Consider the following 7,237-nt stretch of genomic DNA (forward strand, 5'->3'; position numbering starts at 1 on the left):
CAACAATTGATAAAAGCTGAACGTAAAACGGCATAATCCATATACAGCTAATAGATTAAACCCGAATGAGCCATCGTCGAAAGATAAAGCTTGCCTGCATTTGATGAGCGAACATATTGAAACATACCGCATACTGGTTGACCAAGATACTCTTCACACAAAAATATATAGTTGACTGACCCAAATTCGCCTTATTTTCGGTGCACATGTTATGGGCCCACATGCCCCAGGCCTCACCCGCGCACCATCCCAGCGCATTCACCGGCCATCGAGGGTGGTGGACGGCTCCACGCAGACCACGCACAACGTTTCTCCATCGCCTGATTCGGATTTTCATTTTCCTTCGATCTTGGAAACAGCCTTATGCCCGTTTTGAAGTGCTTGAACAGCCTCCCACTCCTCCAGAGCCCTCTTAACTAGCGTCAGTATCGCTTTTGCGTTCCTCCTTCGGGACTTACGTACCGGCTTCCGCGGCCCAGTATTCGGGAAGTCGAGTGTCCTCTAGACTGACGGCTAGGGCCGACCTCCACGAGCCCGTTCTCAAAGCCGGCCTGCTTCATCAGTAGATGACGAACCGCTGATAGACGACCTTCTCATGCACCGTTCGCCACGTGAACAGGCGTCTCAGAGGTATCGCCGTCTTGTTGGTTGGGGGCGGAGTATTTGGTCGGAGCACATGGGAGTGTGAGATCTCCGTGCCAGCAGAGCCCGTGCCTGCTGTCTGTGGCGGTCCAGGTCATCTTCGAACCAAGTTGCGCCACTTTATATGGTTTTAGCTTATCAAAAAGTATTCCGCCGATGATGAAGTCCAATTATTCTTAAAGGTCAGTTAGCATGAGGAAAGCGATTCCGTGCCGTTCGACGACTGACATTTTATTAGTTACTCAAGCCAGTGCTGCTTCGATGGAAAGACTCGAGCGGTATCTATGTGATGATGAACAAAATGCTCCGAAGTCCTGATACTAAGGGTGCGACACAAATCAGATGAAATTTAAAGGGGCCGCGAAGGACCTTTGATCATGACAACGACGCAACAAGTACGTTTCCATCGGTCACCTCGTACTAGTCCGATGATGACACTTGAGTTGACACATGGCTAGATGTATTCATTTTGCTGATTTGCCGTGACACGGCAGGTCCGGATGCCCGTTTGGAGTGACCGATGCAGCTCCCTGTCCACCCATCACCGACCTAACACAGCGCCGCAGTCGGCACGGCCCAGCGTCTGAGCATGCTGCCGTTAGTGGTCCCGGCTGGCCCGCCGTACAGCACCGGGCAGCTGGCGGCGCAGCTCCTGAAAACCAGCGCGGCTGGCGCCCCACGCTCGAGCGTCACTACGCTGCTGCCTCGAGAGTGGCGCGTTACCGGAGACGGGGATGTCAGAAGAGACGCCACAGGGTCAAGCAGCGGGGCAAAATATAAAAAATGCCGGTGAAATAACTTCATTTTTCACCCGGTGTCGGTTTGCCAATGGTATGGTTCAAAGATGTATGCAACAATGTCATGTAAGTCATGACAGGAAATACCTTTGAGACATCTGAGGCCAATTTCGCAAAGGCGTGTTGCATCTCACGAAAGCGAAACCATGTGATCACAAATTTTCAAATCACATGAGAGGCCTTGTGATGGTGCGATGTGATAACGTTTATCTTTTACGAGTCAACAAAGTTGTTAATAAACTATGTAGACGCAGAGTTGGCAAAAATGCAAATAAAGTCGTGTTAAGCGGTTTGTGTGAATGCATTGCGATCAAGTAGAAGATCAATCAAGACATTCCAATCCGATATCATCATCCACATATACATGTATCGTTTTCACCCAACAATTCATCAGGGTACAAGATGCCAGTAAATACTAGCATTTCTTGTTGAGAGTTTATAGTTAAATAAAATTACATCTCACTTCACTTGTGAGTAGGGGTCACAAAACGTCTGGACCAAACGATGTGAATACACGCTCTTTGTGAAATTGACCTCTGGCTGTAAACGATGTAAGTTTGCATCATTTGTAATTTGGAACAAGTCGCTCAATGTGCACCTTTCGGTAAAGACAATCTCATCCATACAGTGACCCTCAGCATTCGTTCGCCCTCAGATAAATGCGTGATGAATTTTATTCGAAATCATTGCTGGCAGGTATTGGCTGCATTTATAAGGCATTATTGATATCGAACATGACCTTGCAATGGCGAGTTCAAGTACACGAAGAATGAACAGGAGCAAACGAACACGGTACGAATGCCATGACCTGCTCTCAAAATGTCCAACAGGCAATCTGGGGATTCTGACAAGGTGTGCACTGCGCCCAAGCACGCACAATATCTAACTTTACGGTCGCACGCGCATGGTGTAAGGCTCCAGCAGAGTGCAGTTTTGATCCAGTTGTCAGTTTCCGGCTCAGAGTCCGGACCTCCTGCGAGGATTCAGTGGTCTATAATGGCCGAACTTTTCTCAGGTACGTAGGCCCTCCAACAGCTCGACCGTCTAAAACAACACTGCGGTTTGCAGTGGCGGAAAGGCCTGCAGCCGCCGCAGTGGTCCGTGGTGCATTTGCCACTCATCTCTGGACGGTTGCCCGTGGTGCACTTGCCACTCGTGTCTGGACAGTTATCTGTGGTGTACCTGCCACTCATCTCTGGACAATGGTCTGAGGTACACTTGCCACTCACCTCTGGGCAAGGGTCTGTGGTGTACTTGCCACTCATCTCTGGACAATGGTCTGTGGGGTACTTACCACTCATCTCTGGACAATGGTCTGAGGTACACTTGCCACTCACCTCTGGCAAGGGTCTGTGGTGTACTTGCCACTCATCTCTGGGCAATGGTCTGTGGTGCACTTGCCACTCACGTCTGGACAATGGTCTGGTTTTGCACTTACCATTCGTCTTCGGAACAATGGTCTGAGGTGCACTTGCCACGCATCTCTGGACGGTGGCCCGTACTTAGCCACATCTCTGGACAGTCCAGCACGGATGCTTACTCAGGTACGTTGCCACTGGTGGCACAGCTCCAGAGCGAACGGGCGGCGGCCGGAAAACCATTCCATCCTCCGATGGGTGCGTAACCGGCCGTGACAGGTCATCTGCGGGTCCACAATAGCCTCCTCCGCGCACGAACGCCGCTAGAAACACGCCACCTGGGCGTCATGGGAAGGAGGCTTGAATCTGGAGCCGAGCATGGGATGAGCGATGTCATGAGCACGCCAAGGGCAGTCACCGGAAATAACTTGTTTCCGGTGACTGCATACCACAGATCTGGAAGCTTATTAGATGAAAACGAATGTGGTGAGAAACGGCACGTGCTTGGATGCAAGTGGTTCACATAAATCAGAACAGCTCAACTTGTGAGGAAAGGGAAGACCGGCGGAAGTGACATGACCCAACAGTGATGTGGTATTTGAAGGGGATACAACTGAAAGCAAACGTCGGCACTTTTATCTCTCGACAGCCATAATCATAGCGTGACGCACGTCTCGCGCACACTTTTATGAAGCGTTAGTAACTTCAGCAGCCATCTTAGCGCTCAACAGCCATAGCGTCTCCGCGATTCGAACCCGGTTTCACGGGGAAGCAGAGGACCATTGCGTCAGTTATGGTCTATTTGGCCACTACGTCCCTTGGTGACGAGAAAAGCCGACGTGCGCGATACTCGGAGCAGAAACTTGCGAGCGCGACAACGATGGGGGCACCTCGAATTTGGTTGAGTTTGCTTTCCGACACGGTGATCAATATGCGGGCCACACGTAGGGATATTTTTACAGAGCTCTCTCCTGGTATGACTCATGAGGAAAGGACAAATATCCTTACATCGACAGACAGCTATAACCTTCTGCTTCATACATGGCGGTGAAGTTTTCGAGAGCACGTCCTAGTTTTTTGTTTGTTTTTGATAAATTACTTCTGAATGACCTTCCAAATGAGACAACTTGCCCCACCCTGGGATAAATTACATCATGTGGGTGGGTGGGAATTGTGCTTATGTTTTTTTTTTTTGTCACAGAGTAGGTTGTATCGCCAGCAAGCTGAATGCAACTCAGTGGAGGAAAAACTCAGTGGTGCTAAAAACTGCACCCACTCCCCTGCGCTGCCCCCACTGGCCTACCTCGGCCTACATTGTTGATCAGATGGGAGCAAGCTTTGATCCTTGAGCTGCGCTATAAAGGGGCTTGGGAGGCTTGGTTAGCGTGATTTGGCCATGTGTCGGTCTTGCCCCACCATGACCTGCAGGGCTGGGCTGGGCTTGGACTGGGCCTAGGCCCAGGCCTGGGCCTGGGCTGGATCCCAGCCCCAATCCCCGTCCCCCAGCTGAAGCCTGATAAGCACCTGTGTGGGGCAGCTCAGGTCAGGCTGGGTTGTAATCTGACATAGCCAGGTCACCCTAACCAAACCAACCAGTTTCCTGCCCAGCTCTGCAGGTAAGGGTGGGGCAAGGTTTTCAAGCCCGCCCCCACCTGGCTTATCAGGCTCAGCCCCAGCCCCAGCCCCAGACCCAGACCCAGGCCCAGATCCAGATCCAGACCCAGCCCAGCCCTGCAGGTCAGGGTGGGGTAAGACTGACAAACACCTTTGCAGGGCTGAGCTGGGCTGGTCTGAGCCCGGAGCCGGGCCGGACCGGAGAACCTAGCGGGGGTGGGTTGGGGGAGGGGGTGAGGGGTAGGGGGACCGGAACCGGGCACGGGACGGCGAGCAGGGTCCACCCCGGGAATTCTTGACATAGTATGCCAATTTAAGGTTTGACCTATGTCGCTCAGGAAAGGAAGACTCTGAAAACAGCAGGCGTTTCTCCACAGCGTCGCAGGAACGCCGCTAGCTACTCGCCGACGGGCGGACCTGCTCCAGCAGTGGCGGTTACCGGTCAGAGAAGCGCCTTCGCTGTCATCACCCAATGCCCGCTGCCCGCGGCCCAGTGCAGGAACGGTGCCGTTGAGCGCTGGCCGGCACTCGCCCTGTGAGTACCGCCTCTGTTGCCGTCGGGTGCGGAAGCGCCGCCGCTGGTCCTCTGACCTGCGGCCTCCTCCTGCCGACGGGAGGCCGTCGCCCGCCAGAGAGCTGCCATATCAAGCCGGCAATGTGAATCGTGACTGCCAAAATGGCAAATCTGTCTCCGTCGGTCTGCGATCCGGAATGACGTGGTCGTTGCAGGCACAACGCGCGGTTAGCAGGGCCGACACGCGCTTAGCCAAATCGCTGTATTTCGTGGCCGCGTTGTGCGATAGGTGGTAAAGTCGCAATACATTGCAATTATGTACTCACGTTGAGCGGCTTTTATGATGGCTATGAGGAGGATTGGGTGCGTGATGCTTTTTTTCATTCGTAGGTAGTGGCCTGGTCGCTTTATAGTCCATGCTCCAATTTTTTAAGCCCGTTTTCCATGACCTTAGTCATTGGCCCGCGAGGAGCGAAGAGCCAACTGGTCCCTTCGGCGAGTGTTGGTGCCGGACTGTTGCGTGGAGCATCGGGCTGTCGCTCGGGTTGTTGGACTGATGCGCGAGCCATTAGAAAACTTGAGCCTTCAAAATTTTTAAACGGAGCAGATAAGTATCAGAGCAGATAAGCATATAAGATATCCCTCGGCAAATAGCAGGGTCTGCCTCAGGGGCGTATTTATGTAGTGCTTCCCCGGGACATGTGTCCACCCTTACCAGATTTACAGCTATATTAACATGCGCACGAATAAATGTTCACCTAATCGTTCATAAGGCTCACAAAGTGATATTAAGGTGATGCCATATATCACGCCACTCCACAATATTTGAGAGACTTGCATGTTTTAGTGAAAAGGTTTCAATTTGTGACCCCCTTTTTGTGACCCTCCCCATTTGTGACCCCCCTTTTTTGTTTGTGTTTAGCGAAAAGGTTTCAATTGGTATACCCCAATATCCAGCGGCAAACTTGTGCAGTTTCGTTGATTATGAGAATGCATTGATAGACAGTGACAGGTAAACTCAGTTTTGACTCAAGTCGCTCGCGTAGCCCGGATTTTCTCCGGAAGGATGTGGTCAAAATGGGTCACAGGGGGCCGTTGATCCGGGCGGCCTGTCCTTAGTCGCTCCGTGAGTCGTTTTATACTCAGGTTACTTTTCAAGATGGTAATCCTATTTTAATGCCACTAGAGCCTGTTTTTTGACAAAACTACTCAAGTTTCCGTCCCCGATTGGTTTATGCCACTTCCAGCGGGTATGGTCCCAGAAGATCACCTTGGCTGCACCACTGGCTCAGGCTGAGGTCAGTCAACCAAACGTTTCTCGAGTCCTGATTTCGAGTGGGGATAATACCACGGAGGACACACGTTGAGAGGGGGATGATTACATAACCTGAGCCTAATTAATGGAAAAATGTCATTTCTCTAACGACCAATGTTCTTCTCATGGCAACATATTTTGAGTAACATCCGCACTCGCCCCCCCCCCCCCTCCACACCACTATCCCAGCGCCGCCCATAGTCCCCTACCCGTCCTCTCCCCCCTCTTCCCAGACACCTGGTGCTGCGGCAAGCCGCTGCTTCAGCTGTGTGACGCAGCCAGCCAAAGGTGTGACGTAAGCAATCACGGCGGCAAGCCGGGCAGCTGTCGTCGTCGGGCCGCGCCGCCGCGGCGACGCGAAAAGTCGCCTGTGTTAACTGGGCTGAACTCGTGTGAAATGTGTGGTTTTAAGTGCAGACCTGTTGCTCAGCTTGAGCTTAGCAAGAGGAGAGGAGGGGGGGGGGGGGGGGGCAGGGCTGACGAAGGGCCCGCTGATAGTGAAAAGGCCCCTCCCAAATCGCCAGATGTGGCCCAATTTTTAATGAAGGCGTACTTTGGCTGATATTTCTCGTTTCTCGTTCCATAGCTGGAATATACGCCGGAAGCTGCGTACGCTCCCGAAGAACCAGGGCTGACGAATGGCCCGCTGATAGTGAAAAGGCCCCCTCCCAAATCGCTAGATATGGCCAAATTTTAATGAAAACGTACTTTTGGCTGATATTTGTCGTTTCTCACTCCATAACATGGCGACTAAATATGTGGTGACCATAATTCCATAACTGGAATATACGCCGGAAGCTACCGCCAGATAAATTCTGAATGTATTTTATAATCAATAAACTAAAGAAAGCACGCGTTAAGTGATTGCACGAAGTAAACCACCGGCGCTCTCCATTTTCCAATCGTCCAATGGTCTTCTAAATCGATAGAGCTTAGTAGCTTCGTCATGCTTCTCATCTGGGTTCTTCAGAGCTATGAGGGACACCGCGAGTGTAGA

The 7,237-nt window shown here is 51.8% G+C and overlaps 1 pseudogene; it reads right to left on the reverse strand.

Moving 5' to 3' along the window:
* Positions 1-2,811, reverse strand: part of LOC119090034 (exportin-2-like) — a 115,943-nt pseudogene extending 113,132 nt beyond the window's left edge.
* Between the last annotated feature and the right edge of the window lie 4,426 nt (positions 2,812-7,237).

The sequence above is a fragment of the Pollicipes pollicipes genome, unplaced genomic scaffold (assembly GCF_011947565.3).
Source record: "Pollicipes pollicipes isolate AB1234 unplaced genomic scaffold, Ppol_2.1 Scaffold_3087;HRSCAF=3621_pilon_pilon_pilon, whole genome shotgun sequence".
NCBI lineage: Eukaryota > Metazoa > Arthropoda > Thecostraca > Pollicipedomorpha > Pollicipedidae > Pollicipes > Pollicipes pollicipes.